Source organism: Aythya fuligula, chromosome 13, assembly GCF_009819795.1.
Source record: "Aythya fuligula isolate bAytFul2 chromosome 13, bAytFul2.pri, whole genome shotgun sequence".
Classification (NCBI taxonomy): domain Eukaryota; kingdom Metazoa; phylum Chordata; class Aves; order Anseriformes; family Anatidae; genus Aythya; species Aythya fuligula.
Window position 1 is genome coordinate 6,290,854 of NC_045571.1, and position 15,952 is coordinate 6,306,805.

The following is a 15,952-nucleotide window of genomic DNA, read 5'->3' on the forward strand; positions in this document are numbered from 1 at the left end:
GGAAACAGAGAGGCAGAGCAATCGCTGTGGTGCCTCCTAGGCAGGCGGCTGCAGAGCATCCTGTGCCAGAGGGAAGGAGGATGTTGCTGCTGCAGGGCAGTGAGCCCTGGCGGAGACAGCGAAGTCACCTCCCACAGCGGGATGTGTGGGCTGCTCTGCATCATTCCTGGAGGTTCATAAGTCCTTCGGGAGCACGCAGCGAGAGCTCTGCTCAGTTAAGGCAGAACAGAGCCACGGCCACTTGTGGAGCCGCTGGGGGCTCCCAAAGCCCCGCATCTCCCCCATGCGCAACTGGCTCCAGGTGTCGAGAGGGAAGGCGGTGCGTGTGGCTTCCAGGCAGCGAAACTCCCTGTGGGCTGCAGGGTGAGGCCGGTTTCTGGGTCTGGGATGTGCTGGAGCAAAGCCGAGCTCGCCCCACGCTGCAGCGGGCTATCCATCCCCCCCCAAACAACCTTTGGTCTGGGATGCGTGGGACGCCCGCCTCCCCACAGGGCACAGAAAAGGAAGATAAGGCAGCGCTTCAAAGGCTGCGCTGGTTCTGCAGGTACAGGGGGAGAGAAAGTCCCTCTTCTGCCAGCACGTGCAAGAGCAGGCAGTGAAGCCCAATACCAAGGACGTGGAGTGGCATTGAGGCTTGGGCAAGTGCTGGCCAGGGCGTGGGGAGGGTGATGTCCGTGGGGAGGGAGCTGCAAAGGCAAACTGCTCCTCTTGCAATTGTTGCCAAAAGGCCAGAACCAGCATCACGGCATCTTTCTCCCCTTTCTGCACGTGGGGAGCATCGCCTGGATCATCTCGCATACCTGGAAAACACAGAGCAAAGCTCTTGCACCTTTTTAAAGGACACATTGCAGAATTTCCCTGGAAAATACACTTCAAAATCCTAATTGTGAGCCTTGCACTCCTCTGACCTACTCACCACCACATGGTAAATGCGCCAAATCATCTGGATCCCAAATAATTACAGCCCGGCGCTAATAAGCGAGCAAGAAACCCGTAATTATCTGCAGAAGTTATTTGGCGAATATTAAGAAAACGCAAAACGCAACCAAGGCAAGCACACCAAACCCAGGGGGACGGCGGTGGTGGACGGGCTGCCCTCGGTCGGTCTCGCACGCGGGTGACTCAGGCGGCAGCGATGCTGCCGGAGCAGGCTGGGCGTGCGGGGAGCCCTGCGCCTCCAGCCGGGAGCAGGGAGGGACGGGGCTGGTTCCCAGCCCCGCTGCTGCCACAGGGCAGGGAAGGGCTTGGCATCGCCCGATGCCACCCCAAGATAGCAGGAGCATGGGGTAGGAGCCCAGGTGGAGCTGATCCCGGGGCAGGGAGCAGCAGCGGCAGCGGCACGGAGAGGTTTGCTGGTCACGCAGAGCCCAGCAGCAGCACGGAGGGAGGAGGTGGAGGCTGACGCTGCACCCTGCACGCACGTTGGGTGCAGGAAAGGGTTTGGGTGGTCCCTCTGCCCTGTCCCCGCTGTCCTCAGCACGGGGCTGAGGCTCGGACCCTCTGCAGCGAGGTCCTGCCCGCGGAGCTGAGCAAGCTCAAGGCACTGCAGCATCCGCAAGGGCCACATCCAGGTACGGCCTGCTGTGGGGAGCTGTTAGACCGTGTGGCGAGGGAGCGTTTTTGCCAATAAGAAAATAAATTGAAAATAAAGATTTTTCTCCCTCCCTCTGTTCAGCCGCGTGCTTCCCGCACGGTAAATCTTGGCGGGCTGACGGGTATTTAGAAGTGCTCGTTCATTGACAAAGTGAAAAAATATACCTGGAGCAGAAGGGCCCTGTAAAGGTCCTTGTAGACCGTGATTTGTGGCTGTTTATTCTCAGCAGCGAAGCAGAATCCATTAAAATGGATGTGCCCGTAACGGAGCACGTAGCTTCTCCCAGCAAGGTGCAATTACGATAACGAGCTGCATGAGAGCAGGAGCAACTTTTCAGGTGGCGGGGCTCGTGAGCAGCAGAGCAGCTCCACAGCCTGCAAGGAACAACGGGGAAGCTTAGGGAAGGGTCACTGGCTCCTAAAAATCACGGGACTCTGGCAAGGGCTGGGGGCAGCCTCGCTCCTCCGTCCTGATGTGCTGCTGCCCCCAGGGAGCACCAAGGCAGGGTGCTGCCTGAATTTGGCTCCTTTTCTCTTTAAAAACATACAGCCACTTCACGTTCCTCCTGGGAAGGCTGGAAACTGGAGCGTGGTGCCAGCTGGAGACACGGATCCCCAAAGAGCTGCACCCCATTTAGCCTAGCAGGAGCCTCTCAGGAGAAGGAGGAGATAAACCACCTCAGCAGCAACGCTTCAGAGGTCTTAGGTGTGACGTTTTCACCTTTTATCTCCAGCCAAATGGAAAATATTTTTGTTTTGCCCTGTTGGCTCAATGGACCATCAGCCCTTCCCTGGGTGCTCCGTCGCCCAGCTCGGTTCTGCGTTGGGTCCTGCGGAGCTGGAAAAGATCCTGCAGGAGAGCGACCTGGCTGGCTTTCAACCCCCTGATGACAGATTCCACACCATCCCTCGGTTAATTGTTTGAATAGTTAATCACCCTCGTAATTAGCGGTGTGCGCTGTGTTGCTCATCTGAATTTCTGGGTGAAACTTCCAGCTCCTGCCTCCTGTTAGACCTGTACTAGATTAAAGAATCTGTTCCCATCCCATTTCGGCTCCCCACGCAGGTTTTTGTGGGCTGTCAGCTCAGCTTCAGCTGGGGTTTCGGAGCCTCGTGCCTGCTTTTGAGCCTCTCCATGCAGTTACAGCTCTTGTCCAGGATGCTCTTTTGCTTTACCCTCACCATGCCCGCAGCTCCTGTCTCTTCTTCAAGCTCCCGTCTCTTCTTTTTCATCAGATCTTTTCTTTCAAGTGCCTGGAGAACGGGATGGCAGCGTTAAACACGAGGTGTGGGATAGGGGCAAAGCATCCTAATCACAAGCTCGGTTGTAGGAGCCATGGGTCCTCTGAGGTTTCCACAAAAGTGCATACTAACGAAGCTTCCTGAAATGTATGTGGAGTGTGTTGCTTATCGCCTATGATCCAGAGGGTGATGTATGCGCTCAAACTGTGCCTTAAAAAAAAATACAGGCAGATGAAATCGGCTTTATAAGCACAGTGGTTATCATTAATTATTCCAGCTTGTTCATTACCTGTATCACCTATAAATGCAACAACTCTAGAGTACCTGAAGAGTCTCTCGTACTGCAGGATGCGTGGAAAAGCAGCCACGGTGACTGGGGAACTCCCCAGATCCCCCAGAAGCGGGGTACGGCTCGCCCAGAGCTGCCATCTCACCATGGGGCTGCTCACGGGACTCGCTCCCGACGGCTGGGCGCTGTCACTGCTTGGCTCTGCCAAGGAGCAGGATGAGAGGGTCTTTATGTGTGCATACCCATGCACAGCGTCACAGCCCTCCTCCTCCTCCTCCAGGTATTCGCTCCCCATTAAGATTCAGCACCGCTTTAATTAAAAAGCCGGCGCACGGCCACCCTGTTCCCCAAGCACCCTGCACCAGTGCTCCCAGTCAGACCTGCTGGGTCAGGGCGTGCGTCGGAGTGGGTGGTCCTGGGGGAGGCTGGATGGGGGCTGCCACCCCAGGAGCAGCTGGCAGAGCCGGGCAACACCTGGGGGCTCCTCCTGCCAGGATCAGGCCTTCTCCTTGCAGCACCCCTGGGTGCGCAGAGGGGACCTCCACCTCGGCGCACTCACCAGCTGCACCCACCAGCTACCTCCCATCCCTCTGGTGGTCTTCTCCCTGCTGGGAGAAGGTCAGACCACCTATAACAAGGGTATCACCGTGCTTCCATAGCTCCTGGGGTGGGCAGCACCAGGGCAGCCCCGTGCAGACATGGCCCTGCCGAATCTCAGCCCTGGCTCCTGGCCCCACACACGCTGCGTTTGCTCCTGCCCGAAAGTGGGCAAACCCCAGGAGTGCCCCCCAAAAAAACAGGAGAAAAGCTGCTGTGACGTGGTTCTCCTGAGACAGCAGCAGGCGGGCCCAGGGGGACCTTCCTGGAGGACTCAGAGCCCCGCTGCAGGCAGAGAGGGGATATAAGCTGGGGGAACACCCCCTTGGTTTGGGGGAAGTTGAGAGGTCTTTGAGGTCTGCTGTGTGCCGATGAGGGGGGAAACGTAGGTTTTGAGCAGGCTGGGATGAGGTTATTGGTTTATTTTGATTATAAGTCTGACGTCGGTCTTGCTAAATGGATGTGCACTTTGTTTAATTCCTGGGTATGCTTTACCTGCTGATCCGTGAGGCTGAAACCAGTGGGAGATGCTAGCGAACCTGGAAGGGCTGCTCCCAGAGGGTGTAGGGTGAACTGGGAAGCGTGGGAATGCTTCCTGCAGGATTATAGGGTCAGGGTAGGTCTTGTGGGGCTGTTGTGGCTGCTGCGAGCCAGTTTCTCTTTTGCAAGGCGTAGCGATTACCCTGGAGCATCCTAAAAGACAGTTTCGTGTGCTGCAGGAACCGCACGGTGGAAGTTGAGGCTGTGCTTGGCGTGGAGCTGGGGAGTGCAGGTGCAGCACGTGCCCTTCCCTTCCCTTTCCTTCCCTCGCTGCCTCTGCTGAGGCCTGTGCATGTCCCAGTGGATCTTTCTCTCTGTGCAGCTTCAGGTGGGTCTCAGAGGAAAGGGAAACCTCAGCAGCAGCAGAACCTCAGCCCTCTTCCATGCCCTGGGAGGTAACACACCCATTGGTATCCCTGCAGCCTGAAGCCAAGCTGGTGGGCAGCATTTTGGTTGTGTTGGTTTGCTCCTTGCTGGTCAGCCCTCCACCAAACGTAATGTGCTCGACGCCAGGAACATCTCACGTGCCCTGCTCTGGTTTTATTTCCTGCTGAATCCGTTGGCTTTGGCTCATGCAACATCTCCCTGGGCGCAGAGCTGGTGGTCTGTGGCGGGTGGATGGCACAGATTCGGCTCGGGCACCAAGGCTAACACCACACGTGGGGTGGATCTGCAGGTTCAGGGCAGGGGACTCATCCTCGATGAGCACAGCCAAGAGGTTCACGAAGGACTGGCACGGAGGAGGTGAGGTTAAGCAGTGAAACCAGCTGTGGCTCAGGTGGCTCTGGCACCGCGGAGAACCTCGCTCGAGGCGCCGTGTGGAGCCTGCTGGCTGGCTACAGAGGGGTTCCCGGCCTGAGAAATGCTCATCTCCTGTTGTGGCTAATTACCAGCCCTTAAATGCCCTGCAGCTGGCAGTCACTTGCATCTTTTCGCTGCCAGGATGCTGATGGAGAGCTCGTACGACTCCTCCCTGCAGCTAGGAGCCCTTACAGCTGCTTTGCACCACAGCAAGAGGGCTGTGCTGACCCAGCTCCCTCCTCCACCTCTTCGCTCGGTGTGAATGTTGGCTCAGGGCTTGTCTGACCACCGTTTTCAAAAGCCACGTTTCCAGTGCTGCAAGAATCAGCTTGAAACGAAGCTTTCCACCCTACATGAAGTCCCCTCGTGCATGTGCACGGTGAGATGCTCTTTAACGACGTGATCCTGGGCGTTTCTTCCCCTGGGACCCTTCATCAGGGTTTCCATGCGATAATTCTCTTTGCTCTCCAACAGGAGGGTTTCTCCAGCTGGGTTTTTCTTAAGCCCCGGTGAAGTGTTGCACTCGAAATGGCTGCAGGGGTGAAAACCCAGCACGGCAGGTGGCGAGGGAGCCCTGCAGGATTGGGAAGGGCAGCAGGGGGTGGTTGTGGTGACATGCAAGCAGCAGGGGCTGAGCAGTGGCTGCCCCTTTTGGGCACCCAGCTCCATATCTCGATGAGCCCCGGGTAGGTTCCACAAGCCATTTTCTAGGCTTAGAAACCAACTAAAAGGGGGAAAAAAACCCTGGTGGAAGGCCTGTGGAGCTGAACCCATTCAGCCAGCTGAGTAGTTTCACCCTGGAGGCACTGTGGGGGAAGCGAAGGCGTGGCGAAACAAGAAATACAGACTGGGGAACTTGTGAACTCGCCCTTTGTTTTGGTGTGTGTGGGGGGGTCCCAGCTGCTGCAGTCCCCTTGGGGCCTTTAAAAACCTATTCCACGAGGAGGTGTTGCTTCAGGTTCCTCTGGCAGCACAGAGGGCAGCACGTGGGCTCTGCTGGCGACCCTGGCTGGGCTGTGTTGTGCAACGCACCCGCCCCGTCTGGGAATGGCGAAGGACTGGGGCTTCTTGCTGCAACGGGAGGGTCTTGAGACACCCAGGAGCTTCAGAAACAAGGAGCAGCGCTTGCAGGTGTTGTTGCAGGGTTTCCAGCTCCAGTTGCACATCTCCTCCTGTGCTGGCTCCCAGTGGACGCTTGTCTGAAGTGCTTTGTCCCATCCTTTGGGGGAGCGAGGGAGGGTGGCTGAATCGAGGGAGGAGAAGGAAGCAGACCTGGGGACAAGTCCAGCCTTCTTGGTGTGAGAACGGCCTGGGCTCTCCCCTGCAATGCCTCACCTTCCTCCTGCAGAGCCCTTCCTGGACAGGAGAGAGGAGGGCTCTCCCCAGAGCTGCGTGGCAAGGGCTGTGTTTGCAAATGTTTGCATTGCCTTGGAGCAGAACCGCTTCCCCTGCAGCTCGCTGGGGTGGTGCGAGGACACAATCGCGCCCCTCAAAAATTGGAGATGCTCAGAAGATGGCTTAAAACCCGGCGAGACGGTCCTTGCCTATCAAACCACGTCTCCAAACTCTCTCAAGGTGAAAACTTCCCCTCCTGGGCTCGCAGGAGAGGCAGAAGGATGGGGCTGCTCACCAGCACGCCGTGCTCTCCAGCGGTGTTTCGCGTGCTGTGGGGACAGCTCAGCCCTGCTGCGGGTGCTTCTGCAGGAGGACGCTGAACAATGAAGCCTTAATGAAGCACCCAACACCGTCACCAGTTCCTGAAGAGGCGTTGGGCAAGTGGATGTGGAGCCAGAAGAGCCTGTTCTGGGGCAAGTCGGTGAGGCCTGTGGTTTGCTCAGCATGGGAGAGAGCAGAAATTTGGATGAGGCTGTGAAATTCCAAGGTTCAACATGAGGTGGTGCAAAGCATCCACTTCCCGTCCCCGAACCGGAGCCACAGCTCCCTGTGCAGTAGCAAGGAGGAGGAACCGAACGTCTCTGGATAAAGGAGGTGCTAGGGAAACCTAGAAAAAAATGAAGTCATCAAAATATAAAAAGAAAACGAGAAGAGATTAATCCAGGGGAATTCATCCATCCCTGCTCATCTCTACAGCTGCCTGCTTTTTGGAAGAGGGATTCTGAAGTTAAAATGATTTTTTTTTTCCCCCCCAATGCTTTCCACTGTGAGAATGGATTTTAGGAGGAGAGTTCTGCTTTATAACTGTTAGTTATGCACTAGGCTCCCCGGGCATGCGACACAGTTTAAGCACCTTCATTCCCCCTTTGCGATACATGGATGCTAACGCCTTGGGCAGTGCAGTCGTGATTCCCTTGGTCCCAGCAGCACGCAGGGTGCAAAAACCAAGCCAGCCCGTGATCGAAACGCATGGGTCCTCCTGGAAAGGGTGTTGAGTACTCCTTCACCTCTCCAAAACACCTCTGTGGGCGGATGGAGATGATCTCCCCACCCCTAATGAACATGACTCACTCTGGAGTGGTTAGCGCATTAACATAAAGAGCTCTACCCTCCCGCTGCCCTGCTTGCTCAATTAAAGTGTCATTTGAACCCCATCCCTCCTGTGTTTTGAACACACGCACATGCACAACAAGGCTGCGGTGGCGGCTGTTTGCCCAAGGTCACCTCTGACACCTCCAGCTTTCATCCAGGGGCCCGGCTGATCCCAGCGCGCATGGAGCTGGGAGCAGCGCAGTCGTCTCCCGGGGAGCTCTTAGGAAAACTGATCGGGGGCTTAAATAAATAAAACGAGAAATAAATACTCCCGGCGCTGAGCTGCGGTCTGGCGGGGCCCGCTGGCTGATACCTGCAGAGCAGCAGTGGTGCTTTCCTGTGGTCTCCAGCCATCTGCTGGTTGCTCACGGCCTCATTTCTCCCGCAGCCTGATGTGCCTGCTCGGGGGGCTGCACATCTGTGCCGCTGTCTTTGCTGCTTCGGTGCGGGCACAGCTTAAATCTGGCCCTGGCTACCTGCTGGTGGCCCTCAGCTCAGGAAAGCGGGGTTTGATTTCTCCTCATCCCAGCAAAGGAGGGTCGGGCTCTGGCCTGGCTGCTTGCTCTCCGCACAGATGCACGCGACAGGGATGGGTCCCGGGGCAGCTGTGAGTTACGTGACTTGGCCGTGGCCGTGCCGGCTGCGTTTTTGCTGCCAGGAAAACGGAGATTGGGTTTAGCGCCGAATAAGCGGTGCGCGTTACCCACCCCGCTGTCAGATCCTCCTGCAGGCAGGGTTTGCAGCTGCTCGGCGGGGTGCAGGGGGTGCGAGCCTGGCAGTGACCTCCCTGGGAATGGCCCAGCGGGCGGGTGCTGTGTGCTGAGGGCTGGCTGCATGGGCCCAGCCCGTGCGTGTGCGAGCAAAGGGTGGAGAATGGAGGATTCGTGGCTAAATATGCGGCGAAATGGCTCTGACGCCCAAAGCTCCCTCCTAGCCCACGTGCAGGAGCACCAGGAGGCCTTTTCCCTCCTATTTATTTTAAAGAGGCGCTCTGGGCTGCCTTTGAACGCAGACAACCCGTGCGGCACATCCCCGGGAACGCATCGCATCGCCGCGTCCCCCTTTCTCCCTGCCCTTTGCACCCGCACCCGCACTCCTCCCGCAGCAGCGCAGCCCCCCAGGAGCCCCCTGCAGCCCCCCAGGAGCCCCCCAAGCCCCCCAAGCCCCTCCCGGAGCCCCCCACCCCCCCATACAGCCCCTCTCCAACCCCCGCAGCCCCATCCCTGCGCGCAACCGAGCGCAGAGCGGGGTCCCCCCAGGGCTCCCAGCTGCCGGTAACGGGAGGAAGGGGCTCGGTGCGGGGCTCGGTGCGGGGTTTGGTACCGGGGCTCGGTGCCTCCCGGAGCCGCCTCACCTGCGGCGGGGCGGGGAGGGGCAGCGGCGGCGGCGGCGGCCGGGGGAGGGCTCGGGAGCTCGGCGCCGCCTCCCCGCGCTCCGCTGCCGCCCGCCCGCCGCCGTCTCCCCCGCGCCGCCGCCGCCGCCGCCGCCTCCAAGATGCCCGGGCAGCGGCGGGGAGGCTGCCGCAGCCCGCTGGTAAGGCAGAGCGGCACCGGGAAGGGGGTACCGGGGACATGGGGGGGATTGGCACACCGGGAGAGGGGTGCCGGGCTTTTGGGGAGGGGGCCCCGAGGTTCTGGGGGGGCCCCCGGTGGCGGCTTCTCCTCCGTTCCGTGCGCCCCCGCCGGATCCCTCCGGCGCCGGGGCGGCTCCGTGCGCCCATCCCGGCTCTTTTCGGTTCCGTGTGTGCGTGGGGGGGTCTCTCTGGGTCCTACCACCCCCTCTCCCACCCCACCCGGGCTTTTTTCCTTTCCTTTTCTCCGAGCCCGGGGGGTTCCCGTGAAGTCCCCGGCAGCAGCCCGCTGCCTCTCGCCCCGCCGGGGCTCTGGAGAGGTGGAGGGGGGGGAGAAAGTTGCAGTGGAAGTTACACGAGCTCGAGAGGCGGGGGGGTGCGTGGGCCCCGTCCCGAGTGGGGTCCCCCCCGGGGGTCGCCGAGGCTTCGGGGGCTTCCGCAGGAAGGGGAGCGTTGGGCTTTTTTAGCCCCCCTTCCGCGGTGAATAGAGGGGGAAAACTGGCTGCAAAATACCGGGGTGGGCTCGGACCCGAGGGTTTTTTTTTTTTCCGTTCCTGGAAAACCGGCTGGGAAAAGGGGAAGGAGCGAGGAGGAGGAGGAGGCAGAAGGAAACGGCAGCGGCAGGAGCGGCTGCGGGGATCCGGGCAGGTGGTGCTGGTGTCGCTCCAGAGCCCTGGGTGTTGCCGGCGCTTTCCGAGCGCTCCGAGCCGGGTCTGTGCCCTGCGGAGCCTTCTGCGGCAGCGGGGGAAAGCAGCGCACGCACACCGTGGCCGGAAAGTTGCGCTGCCTGTTTTGTAAACGTCGCTTTAAAAAAAATAATAATAATAAATAAAAAAAAGAAATTAAGAGTGCGATGGATTCCCACCCTGGAAGGACGTGCTTGTGTGCGCTGCTGGCGCGGGTACAGCTTGGGTGCCAGCAGCTTGCGTGGCGTTAGGCACACGTGTGGAGGTAGCCTGGGTTTGCAGGCAGGGTGGGAGCATCCTTGGGACCGCTGGAGATGCATTAATGCCTCCTGGTTAATTTTAACGCAGGGTTGCCCTCCGTTTTGGGGAGGGAGAGGCGGGTTTCGAAGCCAGCGCTTGGGGTTTTATCCCGAATTTTGGAGTTGGATTCAGAGCGGGTCGCTGTGCAGCCAGAGGTCGGGGCTGCTGGATAGTTTGGAGAGAAGCCTTTTGGGGGTTGTGGGGTTTTATTTTTTTTTTGGAGCCTGTGTTACATCTCGAGTCGGCTCCCGTTGGTGAGATGTGCTGGGTAAAGGGGGAGGCTGAAGTGGGGACGCCGTAACCTGGACTTTGCGGGGTGCCCACGGCCATTCCCCTCCGTGAGGCTGACGAGTGGTGTGGCTGTTCCTTGGGAGGGGATTACCGCTCCCAATAGCGTACCCGCCGTCACTCGCCTCTAGTTTAGGCTGGTGGCCCCCTTCTGGGGGCATTTCAGGAGGGTTTGTGGGTGCTTGGGAGCAGGATTTGGGTGCCCCAGGGTTGGCACGGAGCTCGGCTTGCTCCCCAGCCCTTTACAGCATCCTCCTCGGCAGGAGCAAGCAGGCTCAGGATCTGGCCTCCTCCCCGCAGCTCCAGCAGGGCTTGAACCTGTGCTCGCCGGGTGCCCGGATCACGTTGGCTCTTTCTGGATTTTCTTCCCCCAGAAAACAAGCGCGTGCTGCTGCTTAATGAGAGCCTGCCTTCACCCTCGTCTTTTTTTTTTTTCTTTTTTTTTGCCAATGAGCCTCTCTGATTAACACGGCAGGGAGGCCCGACGAGCAGCCTCCCTCTGCTACCGCCTCCAGCCTGGGCTGCCCAAAATGCCAGGGCCCAGAGGTCAGCGGCGGGGACAAAGCCGTGCCTGTGCGCGGCCGAAAGCTGCCCCGTGCCCTGCGAGGGCGGTGGGGCTCTGGCACGGGGGGAGCATCTCGCCCTCAGATCCCACACTGCCTTCCTGGTTTCTTGTGGTGTTTCTTTTTTTTTTTTTTTTTTTTTTTTTTTTTTACATGCAGCTGCTTGCAAACATCGCGGTAACTCTTGCCAGTGGGACGTGCCTCCTGTCCGGGATGGTGCCGGCACCGTTTTTGTGTCCTCGAAGGGGAGCTGGGGGCTGGTAGCAGGGGGACCCCAGCAGCTCCATCGGCTCTTGTGGGCTCTGGCAGCTCCCCGCCGCTGCTGGGCAGCAGCATAAGAGCCTTTTGTGCCGCTGGATACGCTGCCCTTTCTCAGGAAATCGCCTATTGTGCAGGCTGGAGGCTCCGGCTGTCTGTCTGTCCCTCCCCGAGCAAGCAAACCCAGGGAGCCCAAAGGCCAAGGGACATCCCCCCACCACCCTTTCCCCCACTCCCCTCTCGCCTTTGAGTCCTCCTCCTATCTGAGTCCCCTTCCCTGGGCAGGGATGCTCACGGGGACCTCTGCTCGCTGGAGCCTCGCGGGTGCCCAGGGTGCGGGGAGCCGGTGTCCCCTGGTGTCACCGGGTGCAGGGGATGTGGTGCAGGTGCCATCGCTGTCCTCCGGCGTGTGCAGCTTGGAAAAAGCCTGGCGTGCTCCGCAGATCCAGGGCTGCCTCCCTCGGACTCTCCAGGCCTGTTCCGGGGCTGCGTGGATGCGGGCGAGTCTTTTACACTGAAGTGGAAGCGGCGTGCGGGGTCCGGAGGGTGGTTCCCGATGGAAGCCGTGTTTATTGTTGAAAACTGCGCCGGCTGGGATGCGGCCAAGCAGAGGAGCGTGCTCGGAGCCAGCTGCAAAGCAACCTGTCCTGGTGCGTGGACGTCTGCTCTTCCCCAGACACGTCTCGGCAAATGCTGCCGCTGCTCTGGTTTTAGTTCTTTTTGTTTGCTTGCTTGCTTTGTGGTTTCTTTTTTATTTCTAAATTTATTTAAATTTTGATTTTGTTTACAGCTGTTGCAGTGTTGGGTGCTGCAAGCTCTCAGCTCTCAAAACTTTTTTTTTTTTTTTTCTTTTTTTTTTTTTTTTTTTTTTTTTCTGTCTCTCTGGGCCCTCTGCTTGAGAGAAAAAGGTGAAAACCTAGCGGGCTGTGAAAAGCCAGGATAAGAAATAATCGGAAGCCTGCCACGTTGGTGCGAAGCAGGGCACATCCAGAGGATGCTGTCTGCAGGCCTCGTAAGAAAGTGCCCAGCAGGGTTGTTTGCCAGCTCCGTGCACGAGCAGCCCGCCATGCACCAGGAGCAGCGAGGCTTGCCGGCTTCCCGCGACGTGGGTTGGGATTGTGAAATGAAAGGGTCCCTGTGCCTCTGCAGAATATCATTACTATTATTTATTACTGGAATTTGCGTCTAACCGGGAAATTAATTGCTAGGTCTGTTTGTTTGTGTCTCATTTTGCAGGCACGGGAGCTAGCCCGCTCTGGGGTAATGGCCTAGAAATTAAATTTCATTTTAATATGCAAACCCAATTTTGAGTTGATCGACCAAAGGGGGGAAAATTAACTTCAGACAGCAGGCAGAGATCTTTATGAAGCCGAGCTGGAGCGCAGCGTCGTAAATGTGAGCTGGCCCAAGATCTGTGTGGGAGCAGAGAGGACAGATGCGTGTACACATCCATGCGTGTGCGCAGGGTGCAGCTGGGCAGCACCCTTAGCGGTGTGTCAGAGGTGATGTGGAATAAACAAGCTTTTGGTTTTCCAAAAGGCCACGAAACCACACGGTTAAGGGACGGGTTGGGCTTCTCCATGGCTGGGTGGAGGCTCAGGTTGCTGCCCACAGGCTCCCGTGGCGTTTGCTGATGAGTGCTGACGCTGGTCGCTGCCCTGGTGCCATGGCTCTGGATGGGACAACTGCACCTTCTCTTACTACTTCTGGTAGTGGAATCTCATGCAAGAAAATCCTTGTTTTTGTTGTGAGATTGATCAAACGCTGGCACAGGCTTGCCAGAGAGGTTGTGGAGTCTCTGCTTAGGGAGATGTTGAATACCAGGTCCTGGGCAGCCTGCTGCAGGTGCCCCTGTGCAGGCAGGGCTGGGATCCCATCTCCTGGGCTCCCCGCAGGTCCATCAGAGAGTTGTCCCTGCTTGTCACCTTAGAGGATTTAGTGGCAAGAGGCCTACAGGTGATTTCTCTCCTCGGGGCGGTTTGCTGGGACCTGGTGCAGCCTGGACACTTCAAATGATGGAGCCGTGCCACAGTGAGCAGAGTGCGGTGCCGGGTGGAGCCGGGCTGAGAGACACGCTGGTGTCAGACTGGTGGTGTGATGGAAGCCTCCGAATGGAAAATGTTCCCAGAGTCAAGAGCACATCCGTGGGAGGGTGGCCAAGACGCTGACCTTTGCCACTTGGGTGTCTGCAGGATGCTCCAGCCACCAGGACAGCTCTGAGCCGCTGCCCAGCTGTGCTGGCTCGGGCTGCATGAAGGCATTTATTTCTCTTAAAGCACCTGATACCTTCTCAAAACTGGCACTCGAGTTCCTCCAGCGGCGCGTCCCGCAGCGCGGATCCCACCCGGCTCCCAGACTCCGCTGGCACGGCCACGAGCTTCAGCAGTGCAGGAGAGGGAGCCAAAAACAATTGCGTTTGTTTAGCAAACTCACCCCGACGTCTCCTGGCTCGCGCTTTGCATCACGGTATGGCCGCGGCATGCTGGGACCTGGCCTCGGCTCTCCCCGCCGATGCCTCTGCCTGCCTGCCCCGTTCCTGTTCCCCCTCCCAGGAACGTGCTCCGATCTGTGCTTGGAGGCTTTCCCTGGCCGCGGGCGGCTCCGACGCTCGCTGCACGGCGCCAGGAGCGGTTGCGTGCCTGTAGGCAGGAGGAACGGGCTGGGCCGTGTCTTGCAGGAGGGTGCTGAGCATCTCGGGGGCTTCTCGGGGCTGAGCATCCTCTTCCTCCGTGGTGGGCAGGTTGGCGATGCCCTCCAGGGTCTCCGCTGGCCCCATGAGCACACCTGAGCTTTCCTAGAGCCCCTGCCTCCCCTTTCAAGCTTGCTTTCCTCCTGGGAAATCCATTTCTTGATTAGTGTGGGCTACTCCTGCGCCTCCTGCCATCTCTCCGGGCATCGAGGAGAGCTGTGTGTGAAGTCTGCAAGGAGGCACCAAGTCCCCGAGTGTTTGCACGGGGAGCACAAAGCGCAAAGGATGCTGCAGCTTCTGCTGCTGGTAGTCCCGACGCATGCCCAAGCCCAAGCTCCGTGTCTGGGATTTCCGTGTGCCAGCTGTGAAAAACTGCCTGTAATGTGAAACTGGAGGTAATTAGTGAGGAAAATAAGTTGCGCTGGTCTTTGACTTCATTACATGTTGGAGAAAGGGATCCCAGCTTCTGGTTGTCATCAGAGGTTGCTTTTTCGGGTGCTGGCTGCTGTGCCTTTTTGGCCCCATGCCTCCGTGTGTGACACGTTTGCATTTTTCTGGCATGAAGTATGTAGTCTTTTTTTTTTTTTTTTTTTTTCTCCCATCCCTTTTATCTGATTGCTGAAGTCATTAGGCAGAGAATTGCATCTAAGGAGAGCTGAAAGGGACGGCGGTGGGGACGTGCCAAGCCAACCCCAGCTGCCGTGGGGACGCGTGGAGGTGACGGGTGGGATGCAGCCTGTGGTGGGCTGGGGGCAGCAGGTCAGAGAGCTTTGCTGGGCCTTTCACCGAAATCATCGTGCCCGTGCACCCCGCGGGCATCTGGAAATCTGGCTCGTGCACAGAGCGCTGCCACGAGGTAGGTGTAGCAGAAGGCTCCAAGGAGCTGTCATGGTTTGAAAACAAGCCTCGATTTGCCCATCTCCGAAAAGATGGGGTGGGGACCGAGCGTCGTCCTCCCCACCAGAGCCTGGGAAGGACTGAAGCGACCTTCATCCGTCTGCATCCACCGTCTTCTGCTGGGGGCAGCCCCAAATGCTTGGGCTTCTGTGTCCCGTGTGAGCCAGCCCTTGGGTTCAGTTGCACCAGTCTGGGTGCCTCTTCCTGCCCATGGTGGGGTGGGAGGGTGTGAAAGCCCAAAATATCTCCTACCTGCATTGTTTCTGCATGGGGGATTACTGCTAATTATTCCCCATTGTCTGCAGTTCCTGCAGGAAGCCTTGTTTATCTTACCCGTTTAGCCAGGAATGCAACCCCAAGGAGCCCACGAGGATATATTTAAACTCGCACAACCCAGCACAATAGCCTTTGAATTTCCCGACTCCGTGGCATCCGTCGTGAGCGCAGCCTCGTTGCATCCGGGCGTCGCGTTTGGTGGTTTTTGGGGTTTGGATGCTGGACCGAGCAGCCCGGCCCCGGCCGGGGTTGGAGCGTGCAGCCGGTAATTAGCGGCGCACGAGGCCGTGGGCGTTGCGTGGGGCGGGATGGCTGCAGGAGGCTTCGAGCAGCGGCTCTGGGAGCGTGTGCTGGGCACAAAATGGAGCTGAAGCGACGCTGCTTGGGGCTCACACCTCCCCGGGCATGTGTCAGGGGTCCTTGGGGATGCACCACGGCCCTCAGCTGGCTGTGAGGGTGCTGGAAACCTTGATGATGGGGGTGCAGCAGGGCTGTGCCCGCTGGCACTGCGCCTTGGTTGGGGTGGGCAAAAGCGCTTCTACGGGGGCTTCACGTGAGCAGGACGGCCCCAATTCCCTTTCGTGGGGTGATGTTTGAGAGCTGCTGGCTCCTGTTGAACTAAAGCAGAGCAAATTGGACAGCACGAAGGCAGGGAACTGGGAGGAGAAGCTCCGTTGGGCAGAGCGCAGGACGGCTCGAGGGGGCTGCACGTGCCTGCTCTGTGGCTGGCACTGCTCCAAAGCAAAGTGGGGAAAATGCCCGCTGTGACGGAATAACCGACCTGATAAATGCTCCTCGAAATGCGATCTGTCTTAATTATGCCTCAGCGTTAAGGTTCCTCCGGTAGCAGCCTCGATGTTTGCAGGGCACGAGGGT

At 58.6% G+C, this 15,952-nt stretch overlaps 1 protein-coding gene across 2 annotated transcripts in view; it reads left to right on the plus strand.

The window, feature by feature from the left end:
• The first annotated feature begins 9,011 nt into the window (after nt 1-9,011).
• MID2 (midline 2) overlaps nt 9,012-15,952 on the plus strand; it is a 64,452-nt gene continuing 57,511 nt past the window's right edge. Inside the window, exon 1 of one of the 2 annotated variants that reach the window (XM_032196332.1) lies at nt 9,012-9,082. The gene's annotated coding sequence lies outside the window, so the exon portion shown is untranslated. Of the gene's footprint in view, nt 9,083-11,791; nt 11,865-15,952 lie in introns of those variants that run through there. The other variant, XM_032196333.1, reaches the window with a different exon arrangement.